Source organism: Camelus ferus, chromosome 27 (genome assembly GCF_009834535.1).
Source record: "Camelus ferus isolate YT-003-E chromosome 27, BCGSAC_Cfer_1.0, whole genome shotgun sequence".
Lineage (NCBI taxonomy): Eukaryota > Metazoa > Chordata > Mammalia > Artiodactyla > Camelidae > Camelus > Camelus ferus.
In genome coordinates this window covers 21,534,376-21,558,033 of record NC_045722.1, presented here as the reverse complement: position 1 = coordinate 21,558,033, position 23,658 = coordinate 21,534,376, and the positions used below count along the sequence as shown (strand labels likewise).

At 42.9% G+C, this 23,658-nt stretch overlaps 1 protein-coding gene across 2 annotated transcripts in view; it reads left to right on the top strand.

The window, feature by feature from the left end:
- The first annotated feature begins 2,393 nt into the window (after nt 1-2,393).
- The window catches only part of CERS3 (ceramide synthase 3), an 89,062-nt gene continuing 67,797 nt past the window's right edge, over nt 2,394-23,658 (top strand). For both annotated transcript variants that reach the window (XM_006182673.3, XM_032468964.1), the window contains exon 1: nt 2,394-2,543. The gene's annotated coding sequence lies outside the window, so the exon portion shown is untranslated. The remainder of the gene's footprint in view (nt 2,544-23,658) is intronic.

Genomic DNA, 23,658 nt, shown 5'->3' with positions numbered 1-23,658 from the left:
CAACAGATGCAAAACTGATTTAATGTCTTAACTCCTAAGGTTTTCTCATAAAATGAAACAGTTAAGTATTGCCTCCAAGAAGTGATTCCCACAGATGCATCTTGCCCTGTCATTGTCGCTCTGGGCTTCTCTCTTTTCTCTTAGCAATGAGCTGATACATTTATCTTGAGGCACAAGTGAAAAAGAGAAAAAGAAAGGCATTTGCTGTAGGAGCCCTGGAAAGAACCATATTTGTATTTATCTGCCTTCCTCAAAGGAGTCGTGCCCAGACACAGGAGGCTGACGTGGAGGTATGCAGCTCCCCCGAGACACAACCAGCAAACCTCCGGAACCCCTCACTTCCACCTCTGTAGCTGTTGTCCCCTGTTGCATAGGTTTTTCCCTCTGTCCCTGAAAAAGGAGGAGCTACACCTTGATGCTGATTCAGAAATACAGCCGATGATAATGGGGGTCTTATTATAATAGAGGAGGTACTGGGCTGTGTATAAATACTTCACATTTAATGTGAACATTGTATCTCATCAGTGGATGGCATGTATTTCGGCATACAAGTGACATAAGAAATGTAGTCCTGCAATAGTCTTCTGGCTTGTTTGATTCTGAGGAAGAGAATCCTGAACTCTGGTTCAAGAGTTTCCTCTTCCCCAGACATCCCCAGAATTAAATGCTCACAATTTGGGGCTAGTGTTGAACAGCTTGGCACTGGGCTGAGCTCCAGGGATATAAGAATGTCTAAGGCCTGTCGCAGAGGGATTCCCAGTGTAGTGGGGCAGCAGATACGAAACCAATTAAGTTATAATAGTGGAGTAAGTGTTGTGGCATAGCCACACACACAGAACAGGGAGGGCTGGGAGCTGTGGGACTCGGCGGGGGAGTCAGACAAATCAGGCAGAGAGGGCCGCGAGCCGCCAAGGGAAGGGCACAGACGCTGGCTGTTTGTTATGCCTGGAAAGTAGTGGAAAGGGGCAAGGGGAGATTCTGGAGGAGTAGCTGTCCCCCATGCCGAGGAGTCCCATAGGAAAAGGTGGCTGCGAGAGCCGCTATAAAGCAAAAACTTAATTAGGAAAGTAAGTGAGGTGGCAATTGGAGGACGACAGACTAGAAATGGGCAGCGTGGGGTCAGAAAGGCAGGGCAATTCTATATGGTCTCCTGGCAAGATCTGAAGAGGGTCTGTGCATTTAGCGCCTGCTCTGCTGGACGTTCACCACCTGCCAGATGAGCCTTAACGTGTATAAACCCCTTAATAGAAAGAAAGAGAGTCTGGGAAGAGAGAACCAGACTAGGAAGGACTGCGTGAGCAAGCGTTGAGTGAAAGGGCCGTGACCAGTCTTCCCCGTTTGAACTAAATTCATCAGTGAAACGTGAGAAACTGTGGAGCACCAGAGAATTTCCCCTTCTCTGCCTCTGGCCAGCTTTCATTTTGCCGTTGTCTGTTAAGCTGACAGAGGAGGAGAGCTGTCTCTCAGCCGCTGAAGTCAGCCAATGAGAAGAGCTTGGAGTCAGGCTTTCCGAACAGGCAGTGCCGCCTGGGCCTCCCGGGAGGCGAGGTCTGGCTTATAGGGGTGCAGGAATCAACTTGTTGAAGCTTCCTTGCTTGTCAGAGCACCTTTAAATTACCCACGCCTGCAGCTGTTTCATCTTCAAATGAGAGAAAGTGAAAATGGCCCCAAACGGTGCAGCGTCTCAGATAAACGCGGTGCAGCGGAGACATGCCTGCCTGTGACACTGAAGTGTCTCAGACAGACGCGGACAAGCGACACGTACATCTTGCTGCGGATAGGTTTGTCTTCCCTTGTCCGTGGTGATTGTTCTCTGAGGCAGACACAGATAAAAACAATGAATTATATATGACTATTCTAAAAGGAAAAGGTGGCCTGATTATTTTATTTTTTGGTCGGTTTATGGTTCGAGAAGGCAATTTTTTTCAATTGCTAGAGACAGAAAAAGCGCGTGTCCAAGACTGATGCTCCTCAGCTGACGAGTTCTGCGGCGTGGCCGTGGTGGTGGTGAACGCCCAGTTAGCAGAACGCCCTGCCGGTCCTCCTGGCTTCTGGAGAGTGCGTTAGCGGGCAGACCAGCTCGGGATGCTGGTGCCGGGTTGTCAGCAGCGTTTCAAGTTTCTCTCCGCCACGTAAACCCCTTCCTTTTAATACAAACAGCAAAGACTGTCCTGTTCGGTAGTTGACTAATGAGTGTGTGCACTGAAATGCAGCGACAATGAAGCAGTTAGTGCGTCTGTGACTCTGCATATGACTGAGTTCCAGTTTTCTCCCTGCCAAGCGGTGAAATAGGAAACATCCCGTCAGGAAGAACCTGCAGGTGCCATCCAGTAGTTGCACCTCACGTCACGGAATTGCCCAAAGTCAAAAATCTTGACTTGCAACTTTGGAGGGCGGGTCTCTGAAAGAATTTCGGGCGCTCGCACGGAGATGAGGTGTGTCGTTCTCTGATGAGAAGGACGCTGGCTGCAAGGCTGCAAGGCTGGCTCTGGCTGCTCTTCACAAGCCCGGGGGCATCTTCTGTGGACTGAAGTTTCAGAGAGGTGGGCACCATTTTGTTGATGTTGTTGTTATTTGAGAGCCTTCGAAACCAAGTTGTCTTTGACTCTGTGTGTGTGTGTGTTTGTGTGTGTGTGTGTGTGTGAGAGAGAGAGAGAGAGAGAGAGAGAGAGAGAGAGAGAGAGAGACAGGGAGAGAGGTGATCAAAATGTTTGTTTTCAGCCTGATGTTTTGGGAGAGAATCAGAAGAGAGAGATCTGAAGCCCTCTGCTTGCTGAGTTTTACCTCAGAAGTCTTTAGTAGTGGAGAGTAAAAGTTGGATCCAAACTTCGACTTCTGACCCGTGTCACTCACTCTTTGACAAGTTTAAACTGATTTATTGGTGGACGGGAAGCATTGTTCAGAGAGGGAGATTGCACGAGGCTGAGCGCCCAGTCGGCAGAGCCAGGTTCACTAGGAAAGCCTCGGCTCCAGCTGAGTGAGAATGTCGACCTCGGGTCTCCAGGCAGCAGGACGAAGGCCATTTCAGACCATTTCAGAAGGGCTCACATTTGGAACAAGGCAGGAACTGCTCGCCTCTCAGGGGGCAGGCTTTTCTAAGCTTCTTCTGTCTTGAGGGAGATTGTCTCAACGTCATGTCCAGAAGACATTAGCTGATTAGTTCTAAGACTACCAGCTTGGTGCAGAAAAATGAAACAAAGCTAAACAATTTTTTGCTAACCCATGCTTAGGGAAGAGGTTCTTTGAAGTAATTTTATTTTATTTCCTGAAAAGCCTTACATAGAGCAAGGGGAAGAAACCTCTGGGACTCACCAGATGATTATTAATTTATTCATTAATCTGTAATGTTCAGGGTCCTTCTTTACCCCAAGTGAGGGTTCAGACTCTAAATAGCACCTTTCGTTCCTCTCCACTACAAGCTTTTTTAAGGGGTTTCCACTTAAAATTTCATCAGTAGAATTGCTGGACAAAGGGACTGTTTCTTTAAGGGGAAAATAGACACTTGTTCATACAGGAAATAATTGCAGAGCCTTCCAATTAAAAATAGTTCTGTCTTTTCTAAAAACAATCAAATTAATTGACATAAAATTGCTGATAATTCTGGGTTAGTAATAATCTACATTTATTGAGTCCTTGCTGAGTTTATGTGCATTGCTCATTTAATTCAATGAGACAAGACTCATATTATGCAGTTTTCAGATAAGGAAATGGAGACTTAGTGAGATTTATAGCAGCAGGGCAGGAAAGTGGGAAAGCCAGAACTCTTGCCTTTTTGCACACAGATATATACATATATATATATTAATATATATGTAAATATATATATACACATTTTTATATATACATATATATATGTATGTATGGATATGGATTGGAGCCTTCTCTATTCCTGTCCTATTCCGTCAGCCTTTTACATAGTCCCTGTCACGTGGAGGAGTTTCTGAATCCATGGCAATATACAGGTATGTTACTTTGGTATCTTATAGCTAAAGACCAAGAGTCAATCTCTAATTTTCTTCGGCTGTTGGGGTGAAGGCAGGGTGTGGTGGACTGAACATGGGCTAGGAAGGCAGACAGACCTAGACTTGAATCCCTGCTTCCTGCTTACTAATTGTGTGGCCTAGGCAAGTCAGTGAAAGTCTTCAAACCTCAGTTTCCTGATTTATAAGCTAATTATCATAATGTCCATCACACGGCATTGTTTCAAGGAACAGAGGGACAAGGTATGCAAAGTGCCTTCCACATGACTGAAAACGGGTGGGCTTTCAGTAAAGAGTAGCCATTTCTCCGACTCTTTGCTGATGCTTTGGCATGCTCGATTCTGTTCTGGGCACGGGGTATCAGCAGCGAATAACAGAGGCAAGCTAGTGTATTCCACGCAATACACAACTTTCTTTGAAAACCACGTTGTGATTCTTGAGATCCTTTATGGTGGATATGTTTCAGCTTTGACATAGCCTCTGAAGCAGGGGAGTGGAAGTCCTATGCTAAGATTTCCCTAAAGTTCTGTAAAATGAGGCAAAAAGCAAGAACATCAGATATCTCTCTTACAAAAGCAGTTTGTTGTGTTAATTATTGCAGAGTTAGAGGTCAAGACAGGTGTGTTTTTATGCACGCATTCATGGACACACACACACAGATTCATCTGAGTTTTCCTGGGCTCCCAAAGCCATAGCAGAAGCATTGCTGGCAGGATGTGTGTGGGAGGAGGGTCTGGCTCCAAGAACTCACGGAACACAGAGTGTAGTGTGGCAACCATTCATTTGCGTTGGAACGCAGGCCTTCTACTCAAGAGCCTTGGGCTTTCCAGGGCTTCCCCAATGTGAATTTAGGGATGCAATACGAAGATTGAACTGGAGACAATATGCTTTTATAAAGACAGATTCAGGACAAGAGTGACTGACTTATTTACTGGCTAAAAGCCTGAAGGCAGTTGTATCAGATAGGCCACTTGGCATCAAGAGTGGTATTTTGGCATCTGACCTTAACTTTGAATCCTGATGAGCTGCAGATCATAGCAGAGAGATCAGAGGGGAGCACAGGGAAGCTCCCTCTGGAATCAAATGCAGTTGTCTTCTTCCTGTTCCTGGAAACATCTGCACACCCAATACTCCGATCTTACTCGTCTTACACACCCTGAGTCTGTTTTTTATCTAGTGATAGACCCAGAATGATTTAAGAAATCTTTGTGTCAACCCAGACAGACTAGACAATTGGTGCTATGAAAGAAGACATTGTAAAGTTAGCAGGACTTCCTTTCCTAAGCCTTATGCAACAGTCAACCTCATCATTTTATGGATCATACTACATATATTGCCTTAAGATTGTGTCATGCAGGGAGGATTTTAAATGATGCAAATATAAACTGGGTTAAAAGCTTAATTAAAATAAATTAAGGCTGAGGCATAAAAACCTCAAGTGGCCAGTGAATGGAGAGATTAAGACCCTTTGACCTTATACGACACTGAAACAGCCTAAAATTCTCCCCAGGGGTTTCTGTTGATGGTGGACAGATGTTTGCTTGTAAATAGATGTCAGCAATCACTGTATTTAAATTATTTCCAAATTTCTTTATCGTCAGACCTTAAAGTCTGAGGAAACCCGTTAACAAATGAAAGACAGCCGCAGTGAGCAGGCGTTTGACCTTGAGACACGTTTCACCTTTCCCAAGTAGGAGGATGTAAAATTTCTCAGGCAGTGAGTGTCTTCATGCTGCTCAAATATAAAGTTAAAGGGTTTTGGTTCATTTTAATAACCATTTCCTCTTTTTTTGCCCACCTGGTTACTGGAAAGCCTGTGGGGGGCATTTGCGCAGCGTTCTAAAGAGGGCAAACTGAGCAGAGCGGAGGCCTGACACACAGCTGGCATTTGGTTTATAGACTTTCCAATTCAACAGAAAGTTTCCTTTTTATTGTTTCCTGAATTTTATCTTCAGGAAATACCAGGAAACTAACATGTTTAACCAAAATCTCCAAATCTCTCTGCTCAGGATTGGTACACACATATCACATAGACACACACACACATACCACAGACATTACACATGCAGACACACACATATACACACATACCACATAGATACACACACACACACACACACTGCACAGACACACACACACCACAGACACACATACCACAGACACACACACACTGCACAGACACACACACACCGTGCACACACACACCACACAGACACATGCACACACACACACTGTGCACACACCACACAGACACACATACATACCACACTGACACACACACGCACCACAGACACACACACACATTCACACACATACACACACACTAGACACACACACCACACAGATACATTCACACACACACACTGTGCACACACCACACAGACACACAGACACACCACATAGACACAGATACGCACGCACACACACTCGTGCACGTGCACAATGTAAAACTAAAATCAGAAGATACATACTTCTTGTGTGTGCACGCAACAAAGCTTGTTCTCCTGTCGTAGACTGAGCTGCCTTCTTCCGTCTGGCAGCTCTGCCTTCTGAAGCACGTGACGTGTGACCGCTGGGTGTGGAGAAAGGAGAAATGGAAGCCGTTTTTTAGATTTTTAAAAAACTGAGGTATAATTGACATATATTAGTTTCAAGTGTTGTTATATAACGATCTGCTGTTTGGATGTATTGTGGAATAATCACCAAATACAATTCTCATTAATGGGAAAACTGTAAAATTCACTGCTAATACATATAATTAGGTTATTTGAAAAGATAAAATATTACTTTAAGGGATTTGAAATCATTTTTATTTATATTTCCATGTTCTAAAATGAAGTAATTAGTGAGGAAAAATCACACGCCGTAATCCATTTGCTCTTCAGAGAGTACTTGTGTGCAAGACCAAAGCCTGTTTCTTTTATTTTGATTCATTTGCCAGACATATTTTAGCTGATAGTCAATAAATACTTGCTGGTTAGATTGCTCCTGACACAGGCTGATTAATAATCATTTCACGATTCAAGCAAAAATTCTGAGAGCATTTTCCACTATAATGAAGATTACTTGACATCATTTAATAACTAAATTGGCTTCAATTTCTTCCCCTCAAATTTTGTTTTCTTGCTCGACATCTGATTAAAACTTTTAAAAACGTAAAACATGCTGATGCTGGAGAAACGTCACATTGCACAGATGAGCAATTTTCCTTTGTGACGTTCCCACCAGAGGCTCCCTATCACTCTGACCTCAGGTCAGCGTTCCAGGGCCTCGTAATGAGCATCTCCTGTTCTGTTAGCTGTTAAGTGGCTCTTTCTGACCTGTTTCCAAGGGAGATCTGCTTTCTGTGGAATTCTTGTCTATAACCAATTGTGGGAGAGAAAAGCTTCAGAGCATTACTAGATGATGACTGTAAAATAATACTCAAGTTGGATTTTCCTGTGATTGTTTGACAGATGACACTACTGCAGTGGTCTTCCAACTTTTTCTGACAATCACTGATGGTAAATATTTTTTAGATCTCATCATAGAACACTCGCACACATTAACTGAAATAAAAGTTTCACAAGACAATACTTGATATGTATTGATGTTTTCCATTCTACTCCATTGCACTTCTATAAAATTTCTGGTCATGACCTACTAGTTAATTTTGTAGCTGGTAGTGGCTCTCAATACTGGCTGAAAGTGAGAACCAACTAGGAAAGTTTTAAAAAATGCTAAAGCCAAAGGCAGAAGAGACCGGTGAAATGGACTAGAGATTCCAGAAATAAACCTCCACTTTATAGACTAGACACAATACACTTACTCTGAAACAGATTGGACCCTTGATTTGTGACAATGTTGATAGTATAAGAAAAGGATGGCCATTTGAATATCCATGTGGAAAAAAGTGAATTTTGTTTCTAACCTCAAAATGTATACAGATCTGAATGTTAATATGGATGTGACAGGTAACACAATATAACTTCTAGATGTGTACTGTTCAATACAGTAGCCGCAAACCGCACGTGGTTACTGAGTCCTTGAACTCTGGCTGGTCCAATAGCGATATGCCCTAAGTGTAAAATACACACCAAATTTCAAACACTCCCTGTAGAGAAAGAATTCAAAATACGTCATTAATAACTTTTATATTCATCATGTGTTGAAATGATAATATTTTGGGTATATTGGGTTAAATAAAATATATTCTATTTTGTCATCTGGAATGATGTTGTCCCATAGAAAAATAGTAGGAGCCAAATATGTAATTTAAAATTTTCTAATAGCCGCATTTTAAAAAGTAAAAAGCAACAGTAAAATTAATTTTAATAGTATATTTTATTAAAAACATCCCACTGTTTTTCTATTGAACAACATACCTCTAGATGACAAAATAAAATATATCAGTGCCCTTGAGATAAGGCAGTAAAATTACTACTATAATGAAAATATCTATAAATGGGGCCATATTAAAACTAAGAACTTCTTTCCATCAGAGCATACCATTAAAAGAGTAAAAAACAAGCTGCAGAGGGGAGAAGACATTTGCCATGCATGCAACCAATGAGGAGTCGTATCCAGAGCCAATAAACAAGTCCGTTTAAAAAGATGGACCAACGTGGTAGGAAAACAGGCAAGAGATTTGAACAGCCACTTTACCAAAGAGCATATCCAAATGGCCAGGGAAACATGAAACATGTTCAACAGTATTAGTTATCAGAGGACTGCAAATTAAAACCACAATGGAGTACCACTATACACTCGCCAGACAGACTAACATTTAAAAGACAATGGAAGTGTTGGTGAGGATGGACAGCAGCTGGAACTCTCATGTACTGATGTAGGAGTGTGAATGGGTACAACAGCTGTGGAAGGCTATTCAATAATGCCTGTTAAGCCTAAGTATACGTATACCTCACGGCCTGGTGTCTCCACTCATAGGTACATGCCTCATAGAAATGCATGCATATATTTACCAAAAGGCAGGTTCAAGAGTGTTCATAGATAGCAGCATTATTTGTTATTGCCCCAAACTTGAAATTGAAGTAGAATTGGACAATAGATTGAAACAGTAGAACTGAAAAATAGACTGTGATATGGAATACTAAACACCAGTGAAAATGAGTCAACTACTGTTACATGCATCCACTTGGGTACAACTCAGTCATAAACGCTGAGGGAAGGAATTCAGATGCAAAGGAATGCGCTCAGCATGATTCCATTTGTATAAAGTTCAAGAACAGCACCATTAAACTGTGATGTTAAAAGTTAGGATGAGGTAGTTGGGGAAGGTTGGGTAGCGGCCAGGAGGGGCCACGAAGGGTGGCTCTTTGGTACTTGGTGATTTTCTGTTTCTTGGTCTGGCTGCTGGTTATGACATAGGTATGTTCACTCTTATGATCTGTTACTTTGCTGTTAGTCTCCTATGTTTCTTAAGCAGCACTAACAACAGTACTGATGCCAGGTGAGCACGTTCAGAGATTCTGATCTAATTGGTCCAGACAGGGGAGAGCATGGCTTAAAATTCTCTCCTAGGTAATCCCCATGTAGAGACAGGGTTGAGAACCAGTGCAAAATGGGTCACAACTGGCCCTTTGAAAAACCACGTGCTGTGATATAACCATAATTGTTAAACTGGGCTGTGCTAGGCCCTTATTATCTTGACTCAAGTTACACTGAATTTGAAAACATGATTCACATTGATAAATCTTAGAGACATAAGGAGGCACAGAGTTAAATGCCTTAGAAAGTCAATCAGATAACTGAAATTAACAGTGGGCCAGGCTGGTAAACTTAATGCCCCACTTGAGGCCTGTAGCTCCTGTGATCATTACCAGAGCGGATTTTTCCAGTGAAGCTGCAAATCTGGATTTTTATGTGAATTTTAATGTTGGTTCAAGTTGTTTGAAAGCACTGTGCAGGTTAAATAAAATGGAATAGTAGGCCCAATCTGACCGTCACCAAGTTCTACCACGGGTTTGTAACTCTGACTTGAAGCTTTAGAGTTAGAAGGAAACTTATCGGTTAATTGTGTATTCTTTTGATTAATTTCCCCCTTTCTTCTTCTGCAGAATTGTTGTGAAAATAAACACAGTGCTTTTACATATATTTATGTACCCACACACACACACACACACACACACATACACACGTAGCACTTGAATTCTTTGGTAGTAAACTATTATATACATTCAAGGTAATTATCATTATTTACATTTTATTTTATCTTACTTCCGTTGTGTTTTCTTAATTGTGATCTTGGGAAATTACACCTGTGACTCAAAAGTTTATTATATGGTATTATTTTTCATGTTCTGGGGAGGAGTGGTATTTGGGGAAGGAAAATAACGTGTTATTCTCTATGAAATACTATAGAACCATGTTCTTTCTTTTTGAAAGGGGGAAGGCTGAGTGGCAGTTTCACTGGGCAGCCCCAAGGTGAGGAGCTCCATAGCTTAGCTGGTATTTGCCATCTGTGCTCTGATCTCACCCCCCTGTCTCTCATTCCCATCCCCCCAGCACCTGCCGCTCTGATCAGGAGGAAGAGTTGGCTCTGTCCTGCTGGTTTACAGCTTCCAATTTCTCACCTGTAAGAGAGGAATTTTCAAAATCAGTTCCTTCGAAATTATCAAAAGTGGCAATCAAATATGATCATGTGTATGAAGAGTTATTCACAAGGCATGTTCACAGATGTTGACTTGATGAAAGGCAAAATCCAGTATGTAAAGAGGCGAAGCTCTTTTACCCTCAATGTCTGAATTTGAGTGGGGCTCTTTGTCATCTTTAGCAAGTCTTTTTAATCCCTCTCAACATCCTTTTTCACCAGTAAATTGGCAGTAGTGATAATTACCATTGTTAGGATTCAATGAGAGAATGCTTGTAGAAGAATCTTTGTAATCTTTATAATTGTTAGTTTTAATTTTAGTCATCTCAGTAATTTCTGTAATTGTCTGTGAAAAAGTGGTGTTATGGTTCCCAATTTTCAGCTGCAAAACCAGATGTCAGTGCTGCTGGTCATCTGGATCACATCTCTTATGCTTCTGCACCAGTGGTCCTTGCTTTGCCCCACCTCTCAACCCTCTCAGTGTAACCATTTCTTAGTGGGTCAGTAGAGAACTCAGAAGGAGTTCATGACGAAAACCTATAATTTTCTGTACCTTCTTATAAACCCAAAGGTTTGCTAAATGCAAAACCCAGTCGATCACAAATGTATTTCCCCTGCCTACTTTCTAGTCAGGCGAGAGTAAATAGTGAAGAGGCAGCATGCTGGTGAGGGACTGGGAAGCATCCGTAAGCCAAAGTGAATAACCTTGCTAACCAGGAAGTCACTTTCTCTGGGAAGGAGCAGTTTGGTTGGGCAGACAGGAGTTATGTGAGGATGCCACCAGCCCTTCTGGTGGTTGCACAGCCTGAACAAAGCCTGAGCTTTCAGAACTCCCAGGACTTCTGGATCCACTCTGCAGATCTACTCTGAGGCCCTGTGGACAGGCCCACCCGTAGCGGTGGAGGGGCCCAGGGCAAGAGTACATTTGGCAGTATCTGGCTCTCAGATGGGACCTAGCCCTCCTCCCAGTGCCAGTCCTGTCCTGCTCAGCTAGGAGCCTGGTACACACATGTGCAGACGCCCAGCAAACGTGCCTCCTCCCCAGCAGTCTCCTTTTGGTCATTCCTGAGGCCTAAGGGTACCTTGCGCTGTCACTTTTAGGAGGACAGACATGGAGAACGGCCCATGAAGCTCTTGAAAATGGTCTCAGAGCTGTTTGGGCGGGGAATCCTAGGGTCCTGGGTCCTAGGTTGCTAGCAAGCCTAGGAAGTGGGCGTGGGGTGTGGGCGGGCACGTCCCCATGGGCCTACAGACTGCTCAGCCCATGGGAGAGAGGTGTGGCCAGAGGAGGGCCAGAGTGGGGTCTTTTAAAATAAGGCCAGAGTCTAAGGGTGGGGTTGCTTGGGGGCATCAAGTTCAGTGCCCTTGGTACATAATTGATAGTTAATGGTATCACTGACTAATGACAGAGTGACAAAGGCTGGGCAATTTCAGAATTGCATGTACATAAATGTGACTCCTGCCGCCACATTCCATGAACATCCACCTAGCAGCCTGGCAAAGATGAAATTGCTTAGAATGTATAAGGCGGCAGATGAGAAACATTCCCAACCTGGTAAACTAACAGGAAGAAAAATTTACTGAGAAGCAGTTTCACTTGGCAGAGAAGAGAAGCAATCCGGGCTCTCGCTCTTGCTGAACAAAAGGACTTCCCTGAGGCTCACGTTATCTATCCCTTGGCCTATTTTAAGAGAATTCACGAAGGCTGAGAGTTGTGTCTCATATATATTTCAGACAATAGTTACACCTGGGATATTTGGAGTTGAATAATCATATGACTCTTTTGTTCACTTTCAGAGCATCCCTTTCTTTTAGCTCAATCATAAGGCGTTTATAGTTAAATTTCACTAACATGAATGACTCAGGGAACTCTGAATTCCCTCCTACAGCCCGTGTAGCCGGCAGCCTGCCCTGCGGGTCAGCCAGCCTCCAGCTCCGCCACTCTCCTCTGGGTTCACAAGGGGAAATGCTTCACAGCATCAGAGCAGTCATTCACAGTGGCCCTTCTGCCAACTGTTTGTTTTGACAGAAAAAAAATTTGAGGAAATATCCAATAAAATATCCAAAACAAAAAGAAGAAGAAGAAGAAGGCTTAGAAGCTAACAGACCCCAAGATCAATAGAGGAGTAGCCAACAAGCCACACTGGCACGTGTTAGACCTCCCTCCTCCGCCACGGGAAAAAGGAGTTGGCACTGTGCCTGACGTGGCATTGACCTGCGACACTTGGGATGTGTCAGCATGGTGTTTTCTCTGATTCATAGCAATAATAGGCAGAAATCAGAGAGACAAATGAAAATCATAGAAATGTCTATTGAACAGGGATTTAAGGATGCCCCCTTTGGAAAGAATGTATATTTGAAAATTCTGGAAACCCAGGGAAATTTTTATTTTTAAATGTTGCATTTTCATAAAATATACCCAGGAGGTATTTTTCTTCCAGTTACTTCTGCAGGCAAAAGATCTCTAAATTTAAAGCCATGGATTTAGTCATTAATCCCCCACAAAAAAAGAATAATTAAGAAGTCAAATAATTTCTCTATGTTCCAGGCTTCTTAGATTTCCTGTATGTCTTTCCGTGTCTCTCTCTCTCTCCTATCTGTTTAAAATCTGGGTGTTATATTTTTTTTTGTCTTTAAGGGGCTTCTTGTTTTCGTTGGAGCTGGATGGAAATGACTAGTTCTTTTTAGTTTTGAGACCGTGTGAGTTATTTTCTCTTGGTGAATAAACAGCCCAGGCCAGGTGGCCATGGGCAGAAGAAGCAGCTGCTTTGGCTGAGGAAGGGAAATGACCCGTCCCTGTTTGCTCAAGGGAGGAGACAGTGACTGTCCCAGCAGGTGCCCAGTTTCCCAGTCTCATGCCACTTCTTGCCAGAAGAAGCCTTCCCTTTTAATTGTTCTCACTTTTTTATGATTTCAGAGTTGGAGAAGGAAGCCGTTGGGAGCGTGTAATTGAGACTATTTTTCTGCACCTTCACGGCTTCCCTGCCTTCTCTTGTAGGTTCTCACACCCACTGCACCCCACCCTCATCTGAAGATGACTAGAATCTTTGTCATCTGGTTCTTTTCCAAGGGGTGCTTCCTTCAGTGGGGGCAGCAGGAAACCCTGCCTTGAAACATTACATGAGCATATATTTTAAAATATTAAAATTGGCGGCTTGCTTCATCAGTGTGCCCTAATAACCCCACGTCCTTCCCTAAAAGTAACTTGGCGTCCTCTTCATCTGTGAGAGACGGATGTTCCAAATTCCTTCTTGATCAAGATGCAGCTCCACACCCTCCTGTAGGTCTCACTCTTTCATAAAATGATTCCTTTGGTGACACTGCCCACAAGGGTGCCAGGATGTATGAAATCCTGCTGTCACTGAGGACATGAATCACCCTGTCAAGTGACACATCCCTCAGAAAAGCTGCTCGCCCACCAACACTTGGTCTGGGTAACCTCAGTGCTGAGCAGGGGGTAGAAGGAAATCAATGAGGGATGACTGGCCGTCATGCAACCTGGAAGTCCACAGCACCATTGATAGGGAGATGTAAACAGTGACCACAGTTCTGACACCTGAAGCTTGCTGGGCACTTACTATACCAAGCATTACAAAAAGTGACTTAGACACACGACCTTATTTAATCCTGACCTAAACTTTACAAACGTAAAAATGATGTTTTTTACGTTTGTAAAGTCTAGCTGGAAAGGGAGGAAGGATGGACATTCAGATTCCCACACATTTATTCTTGACAAGCCAGTAGGCCTTGGGTTCCTACATGTCCTGTCCTGAAATTCTACCCTAGTGTGTTCTGGGGGAAGGTCCGGGCATCCCCCTCAGGTAGTCTGACTGTTGGAAGGTCAGAACTAGGTGACACTACGCAATAAAGCCTCTCCAGGACTTGTCTCCGGGTTTTCTGTTTAGCAGTTTGTACCTGTTATGTGGGCTTCCCTTAACCAAACGAAAATATGAAACTAGTTATCTTTTCCCAGCAGTGAGAGATGTGGACATCGTTGGGGGAGGGCAGCTGTGAAGGAGCAGAAAGGTGTCCCATTACTCCCCCTTGGGGAGTCTTTTTAAATTTAGTATTTAATCTTACTATTTAAACCAGCCTGCCATTGGATTCTAGCTCTTACCCAATAAGGTCAGGATAATAAGATAATATTCCTAGATAACATTGATTCCGCACTTTATTGCGTTCAGGTATTTTTATGTATCTGCTCACCCTTAATCCACAACAGATCTTTGCAGCGGGTAAAATTAGCGTCATTTAACAGGTGAGCAGGAGAAGACTCAGGGAGACTGAGTTGCGCAAGACCACTTAGCTGCTCAGTGACCGGTCCGGCCTTTGAAACCGGGCTGTCTAACTCCAGAGCCATAGTTTTTCAGCTGTTTGAAAGGCAATGAGCTACTTGAGGTGGAGTCTAAAGCACCGCGTTCTTTGTTTTTCAATTCATCAGTTTCAGGTTTGCGGCATGGTGGTCTTCCTGGTGCCTTTAACCTGGGACTCGGTGGGGGGAGAGTGCCGGCAGCCACAGCAGGGCACAGGAGGGCCCCGCAGGCAGCCAGCCAGCCCTCCAGTCTCTCCAGCGGGATCACTTGAGACAGCATCAGGGCCTCGCCTCGGGCTCCTCTGTGAGTCACTGGCAGCGAGGTTCCCAACTCCCTTGTTTTTGCTACATCACTCACTGTACCTGAGACTAATAACAGGGTAATTTGTGAAGCAAGATGTGTGACTCACCAGGCAAGGGAGGAGCGCGTGCAAGGAAGGACGTGGTGGAAAGGAACAAAATATTTAACAGCAGTTGGAAAGGAAATGCTGGCGTGGTGCTAATTGGGTTAAAATTTCTTTACATTGCAACACCATTGCCTGGTTACTCAGCTATTAATTTACATTTTAGACGTGGAGAGTTAACTAAAAGAAAAAAGGGCAGGGGGAAAGACGGGAGGGAATTCTACTTTTGAAGGCAGAATTATCAATTCTGTGTAACTTTCTCATAGATTTCTTCCCAATCATCTTGGACCCCTTTTCTTTGAATCCTAGGATTTGCATTCTTCTAAGATGGGTCTGTTGTGTAACTTTGCTTTACAGCCTTCTCATTTCAGTCATACCTGTTTTTCTGCAAGTTCCTACCCATATTACCAATCTGAGTAAAATTCCTCAGTCACTTACCTCTGTCTTGGTCCTGAGCTGACCTTTAGCAAGTTTTGTCAGTTTGACCAGGGCAGAGGTAGCCAGAGACTCAATAAGGTGAAAAGGCACCCAGGAGAATTACTTCTTGGTGAATATTGCCTCCCTAAATGGCTTTTTCTGCCTTATCTTTATTATCTCCAGCATCTAAAGTCAGTTTATAGGTAGATCTCAAGAGCCTGTCTTCCTATTTACGAAGGAAGCACGTTTTAGATTTTCAGTTAACAGTTTGTGTGTGTAAAAGGCTGTGGTCAGTTTTACATAGGTAGCAAACTTGCCGTACTTCAAATCAGCTATTAGTTTTTGTATGTGAAACATTAACTTAAAAAAATTAGCCTTGGGGGAGGGCATAGCTCAAGTGTTACAGAGCGCATGCTTAACATGCGAGAGGTCCTGGGCCCAATCCCCAGTACCTCCTCTAAAAGTAAAGAAATAAATAAAGCTAACTACCTGCCCCCCTAAAAAAACCCCAAACAAACAAAAATAAATAAAACTTTAAAAAATTAGCCTCTTAAAAATGTATGAATGTGAAATAAATCACCTTAATAATACCTTTTAGGAAGCTGGGTGCATATTGGGAAAACAATAATGTAAAAAATCTTAAACACAGAATTTTACCATTTTAACATGTCAGTTATTTTTTCATGTTTCCTTCTAGTTTCTGTCTTCACACACATACGTGTGTGTGTATAAAATAGTATATGGAATTATATACCATCATATGATCAAAGTATAATTTTTAATTTTCTTTTTTAAACAAGTCATAAACACTTTTCATGTTGACAAACTTCATAATTTTTATCATTAACTGAATATTATTACATAGAGTTAACATTTCAAAATGCACTTAAGCATTCCAGATTTTAAAAAGCCACTATTACTAATACTGAAGTGTCCTTTATTAACTATAGTTTAAAATTTTTTTGTCCGGTTTTACATGTCTTTCTAGGTAGGCTTGAACGTCTTAATGACTCCTAAAATTCATTATCTGGTTCCAGAAGGGCAGTATCACTTTCATTGCCACTAGTAACATAGGAATGTAATGGTTTTACATTTATATGTAAATTTATGTATGATACATTTATAGCATATTTAGCACTGAATAATATTTTTAAATAATACCTTCTAATTTAATAGGTGTCAATAATAGAATTTTAGGATCTGAAAGATCATTTAGTTCGTCTCTTTAGAAGGGCACCATGGTATTTAGTAGCTTGACTCCAGTTTACCACTTAACAGGAATGTAATACAGTGATTTACAAATATTTACTCAGTTTGCCATTTAAAAAAATCTCATCAGGGTGCTACAATTACTATTATCTCCATTTTGTAGATGGGGAAACTGATGTTAAGTTAGTTGTCCGAGGGCACACAGCTAGTTAAGTGTCAGAACTAGGCTTCAGACCCAGGCAGTCTGGCTCCAAAGTCCATGTGCTTGACCACTGTGTTACACTGGCTCCCCTGTTATTTATTGAGCACTTACTGTTTGTATGCTTGCCGTATGCCAACTTACGGGTGCTCTTGTGAGCACAACAAATGTAGTCCATGCCCTCATGGATCTTGAAGTCTGGGGAGGGAGCCAGACTTTAATCAAATCAACATACAAATATATACTGATATATATTTAAGTTAGGAACAGAGTGATGGTGGCATCTAACAAGAGTCCTTCATTTAGCTGTCGGCAGGATAGGGGGCCAGGGGTCATGGAAAATCTGGATGAAGATCTTAGAGACACTTAGATTGAGACTTGAAGGATAAGGAGGAGAGATTGGGGTGAAGACGGGAGAAAAGAGCATTCTAGGCAGAAGGAAGAGTATGTATATGTCCCGAGGCTGGAAAGGACTCTGCCTTTTGCTCTGAGGGTCAGAAAGCAGACCCGGTTTGCGTGTGGAATCCCAAAGTGAGGGGAAGGATGGCACAAGTGAGCCTGGAAAAGCAGACGGGGGTTCAGCGTGGTCCTGGGCCGTGTACAAGCTTCCCACTTCCAGAAGGGTGTGCACCGGGAGCGGGCGGTGGGAGCTGCCCCCAGACGCGGCTGGAGTTGCTTTGGACAGTAAGCCCCTGGCAGAGGCTTCCTCAGGTGGGGCTTCTTCTACACACAACAGCAAACAGTGGCTCTGCCTGTGCCCTTCTGGGAAGTGAACTTCACAGGCTCATTATTTCAGTTAGGAAGGGGCTATTTAAGTCAGGAACCTAGATCAAGGCATAACGTGAAGTTTTATTACAGAGCCAAGAGAAACACAGCCTGAAGAGACAGCACCAGGGGGAGCTCTGGCTTGAGAGAGAACATGACCCCATACAGATGCCAAGTGCCTAGTTGGCATTGTTTTGCTGGGAAATTTTCCATTATGTTTACTAACAATGAAAAAGTATTATCCTAGTAGAAAGTGGTAGCTGGCTCACGGGGACATTAATCTATGCTTTGAAGTCAGTGGAAGCAAAAAGGCAGAGGTACATCTTCCTGAAATCTCAAGTCACCTTTTAATCTATAAGCAAACTCTTCATACAGTATTAGAAGAGGAAAATGAGAAGGCCCTTTATTCTGATTTCAATTTCAGGAGCCTTTTTGACTTGCTCAGAATAACTTAGTTTTTGTTAATTAGTCTTAGAATAAGTGCATAAAGTTGGTTGGACTTTTCTGTCAAGTCAATCAGGATTGGAGAATGGATGGGCCAGTAGGAAGAGCTCTAAAGAGAACAGGGATCACAGCTGTAGGAGGCAGTCCCCACTCCTGGGGCTGAGACAGAGCCCAGGGAAGAGGCCCCCAGGACGGCTGTGCAGACCCTGGTGGAGGGGCACAGAGGAGTCACTATGAAACCAGCCCTCAGGAGCTTGCTGGATATCTGCCCTCTAGGGTGCTGGGGGGAGCTGTTCACTGGGAGGGGACGTGTCTCACTGGAGCACTCTGCCCCAGAACTCCCCAGGAAGGTGCTGGTGGGATCTGCTGGGGGCTGCTGGAGCCAGTGCCGGGAGCACACCAGAGCCAAAACAAAACTCCTTCCTCCTGCGATGTCTTTCAACCACCCTCTACTGACAAAGCTCCCGGGCTGCTGGCAAAGGGAAATAGGTAAAGGGACCAGACTCATTTCACAGAGCAGGCAAACAGGGTGAAATTGGAGTTGAGAGGCAATAAATTTGTAATTGGCACAAGCTCCATACAGGAGGTGCAGTAGGCAGAGCAGATGCTTGGGGTGCTTCTCACCAGGCAAAATATGAATGGAAATCCAGGCCCCCACAGGACTTATTATGGAAGAAGTCCCTTGACTTATTTTTTATTCAGTTGCAGGAGTTTTTTTTTTTTAATATTCTAGATACAAGTCCTTTGTATTGCAAATATTGCAAATACTTTCTCCAGGATTGTAGCTTGCCTTCTTACTCTCTTAATTAAAGTATTTTTTTTGATGAGCAGATGTCTCCAGAATTTATAATCTACCTAGCAGCAAATATAGTTCTTATTTACTTCTCCTTTATATTATTCCCTATGTATTAATTGGAGCTACAGTCTAAGCTGTTATAACAAAAAGAATTCAAAATTCGATGACTTATATGAGATAGAAGTTTATTTCTCTTGCACATAACTCTCCAGATATGGGTGGACCAGGGCTAATGTGCTAATTGGCTTCGAAGATTGCTCCAGCTCTGTCATCCCCATTTTCAGCTGTCAGGAAGGAAGACAGGGAGAAACCAGGACATGCAGCTTGATCTTTAGGGAGGTTACCCAGATCAGTTCTACTCCTGTGTCATTGACCCAGACATTGTGACTCATGCCACATCTAGGCATGCCATCGGGAGGTTGGGAAATGTTGTCTCACATGGCAGGGCAGCCACGTGCCCAGGTTAAACTTGGGGTGCAGGCCTGTAACTAAAAGAATGAATGGATACTTAGGACTTCCTGATACTCCTCAATGACATCGTTGAGGCCATACCAGGTTTTTGCTACAGATACCTGAATTTTTCTGTTTAGTCTCTGAATCTGTTCTGAATTTCTTCAAAACTTTAAATTGATATAATTGTAAAATTCAGTATGAGAGAATTAAATTTTTTTTATCTTGTAAGTTAATTAACTTCTTTACCTAGAGTTTAGGGTTTTTCCCTTCTTCTCTTCAGTCTTCTGAAGCTGTAAGTCCAGGCATTTATAAGCTTTTTATGCACTTAGTCATAAGAAATATCCTTCAGAATTAAATTGCTCTATCATTTGCATTGTCTTATCCATTTGAAATGGCAAAACTTAAAATGCTTTTGGAATTGGAATCTGCAGTTGGCCTAGTCCTTAATACTGTTCACAGGAGGCAAGTAGCTGCTAATGTTTTCCTTTGAGTTTTATCTTGAAGCCATAAACCAGTTTTTTTGGCTGAGTTAGTAGAGTTAGTTCCAAAGAAAACACAAATAAACTAAATATAGATAAACACGTTTACCTGACCCCCTGCACCAAATTTTTAAAATTGTTTTGCAACTAATAAAAATGGAGTCGTAGATAATTAAATTAGATTATCATTTTTGGCCAGAGTATCACTCCTTGATTGTTCAAAACTCCATTCCAGCCTCAGCAAACCTTCTATCCATCCATTCAGCAAACACTTATTTAGTGTCTACTGTGTGGCAAGCTGTGGGTAGACAGTAATGTATGAGCCAGGCAAGGTCCTTGCTTTTCTGGAGCTGACTTTCTCTTCACCAGAGAACCCTGTCCCACTGTGACCCAGCTGGTCACCCAGTCTCCAAAACTGTCACCAACTCTCACATCCCCAACCTTAATGATATTTAGAGGTTGTGAACATTGATTCAAGGGTGTCTTTCTTTCACTTCATGGCTCAGGAATATACCTTTACTTCGATTTATTGAACTTGTCTTCCTAACTTCTCATCACTGTCCTCTATCTGAGAGAGATTTTCAGTTCTGTAGAGAGACTTTCTTGTCACTCCTCTCAATGCAAGCGGTATGTTCTGGAGAGTTACTTCTTTTAAAAAAAATTGTTTTTAATTGAAGTACAGTCAGTTACAATGTGTCACTTTCTGGTGTGCAGCGCAGTGTCTGGAGAGTTATCTTCTAAGCTAATGCAGTGTTTATGGTAAGGGTTGCATGGTTAGTTAACCAGAGCCTCAGCCTGACTTGGAGTTCTTAGAACCTCAGCAATAGTTCCAGTATCACATTTTTAAAGTATGCTACAAAAATGTTGCTTCAAATAGTGATAAACGTGTAACCCAGATGACTTTATTTCTTAAGTCCTAAGGTCAGATTTAATGGTGTGCATCTGAGAAAGTAGCTCACCAGGCATCCTTCACCCTGTTGGGTTCTGTATCCATGAGGTCAGAAAATGATGAGTCATTAAAAACCTACATTGGTTAGATTGTCTTCCTGCAAACTACTGGCAGCTGGAGTTGAAAATAGAGTTTACAATTTCCACAGTGTTAGGTGGGAAAACACAGCTGGGCTATGATGCCACCTCCATTACCGAATTTCCTCAGAGTGAAAAGAAATAGCTGCAGGCATTTTTCTTATAGATATTTCCTATTTTAAAAAATAGCTTCAGTTTTTTTACACAAATAAAAATTGTAGTTCCTTTGGGTTTTTTTTAATGTAAGTAGGAATTGCAGTACTTAGAGGATATGCAAAGGATGGGAAAGAAGGCTTTGAATAGCTGATGATCAAAAAAGGGACTAAGAATGGTCAAGGAGTAAAGAAATACATTTGCTTCCAAGAGAACACCAAACAGAGACTGAAGAGTTGTCAACACAGTTGACAGTGTTCAGTTGCCAGAAGGGCCTAGAGTTCAGCCAAATGAATAAGACAGATGGGTTGTGAGTTTACTGTGGGAATCAGTGTGCTTCTCAGACTGTTTGAAAGTGATTGACTCATAAGCAGGGCCCTTGAATGACAGATTCATTGTTGGAAATGCTCAGGATACATAGAGAAAGCATTAACTTGCCAGGTTTTAAAAACACAGGTATCTCTCCATCTCAATATCTTCTAATTCTTTTTCCACTTGGGGGTTGTTTAAATGTTGCGATAGTCAGACAGTTAACACAGCATACAGGTTCTGTTCCACTCACTGTGCAGGTAGCATCTGTCACCCACCAAATGTCTGGTCAAGGCTGTGTCAGGGAGGCCAGCAGACTCCTTCACCTTGAACAACAACAACAACAACAACAACAACAACAACAACAACAACAACAAAAACCCTCAAGTACTGACTGACTGACACTATCAGATTTGAAATCTAGGCAGAGCAGGAGCGAAAATGGGAGAGAAAGAAAGGAAAAGGGACAAACGAGTGCCCACTGTGTGCAAGACGAGCTCAGAGTCTAAACAGAGGGAGAGACTGACAGACGCTATAGCTGCTGGCCCCTCCTCAGTTCTCCAAGGGAGTTCCTGCTTCTCCATTCAACCTTTAGAAAGAAATCCCAAGAATAGGCACTTCTGCTAAATTGAACGTTCAGACAGCTGAACTGGAGCTGGCAGTTTCTCCTGAAGGTGGGCAGGGGAAACGCTCCGTGTATCAGCCAGTGCTCTTGATTGCAGGCAACGGAATCCACCTCTTTCTTACTTTCTTAAACAAAAGACTTCACTGGAAGTGACTCACAGCACCAAAGGACGGGTGGTGGGCTAGACTTGGATGCAGTAGAAACCAAGAGACCAAGGCGATCAGGAAGGCCAAGAAGCTGAGAGATGACAACTGTCCTCTCAGTGGCAGCAGCCTAGGCAGGATGCCATCTGCTGCTGCTGCTTGTCCCTGTCTGCCCCAGATTCAGAGTCCTAGGCAAAGCATCCATTTGGCCAAGCCCAGGCCATCCCAGGCTGACCGCCAGCAGATGGAGAATTGTCCACCTTGGCTTTCGCAGTGGGAAAAGCACGGCACCACACACGGTGGTGATTTCCCCTGCTCCTCTGAGGGCTGGATGCTGGGCTACCTCCCAAATGGCACATCCTGTGCACTAGGGTCAGGGTAAGGTAACTCTAAAGGATGCCAGATGTCTTGGAACAAGCTTGTGGCCTTAAGACAGCTATTGAAAGGCTAAGAGAATGTGGCCTGTTTCTTGCTAATAGATTGAAATCACAGAAGGGAAGAGAGGAGAGTGCCGGTCCCAGTTCCCTCTGTGCTTGGCCTCTGATCTCATCTCGAGAGAAAGTATGGTAGAGGGGCTGGCTGGAGGGAGAGCCTGGATCAGTCAAGCCCACCGTCTGGAGCTAACATGGTGGTCTGGGATGTCTGTTGAACACACTGTACCCCAGGGCTATCCCCTGGGAGAGCCACTTCTCTTCAGGGGAGCTGGTCTGCTTTTACTTTTTAAAGCATGCAATTTTTTTTTTCTCCCAGAAAGTCGTGAACTTTAAAATCTATGCTGAAGTCTGAATCTGAATATAGTCTTCCCTTCATTCATGTATTTTTCTGGATTCACAGACACAGTCTTGACTCAGGTGATCCTGGGAGGTAAAACTGAAGCCCCTTAAATGAGATAATAGGAGCTTTAGCATGAAGTTCAGGCTGGGCCATGGATTAAAAGATGTAAAGGTTAAAGGGGATGAAGCTGAGAAGGAGACTTTTAAACTTTTTTTTTTTTTGATATAACTCACATACCATATAATTCACTCATTTAAAGTGTGCAATTTAATGGTTTTTAGAATATTCACAGAGTTGTTGCAGCCAACACCATATTCAATTTATGAACATTCTCATCACCCCCAAACAAAACCCTGTACCTCTTAGCAGTCACTCCCCATTTCCCCCCACACCACATTGTACGCCCTAAGGAACTACTAACCTACTTTCTGTCTCCATAGATTTGCCTATTCTGGACATTTCACATAAGTGGAGTCATACAATATGTGTCTTTTGTGTCTGGCTTCTTTCACTTTGCGAGTTTTCAAGAGCCATCCATGTTGTAGCATGAATGCTTTCCATGCCCTTGAGCACACACCTAG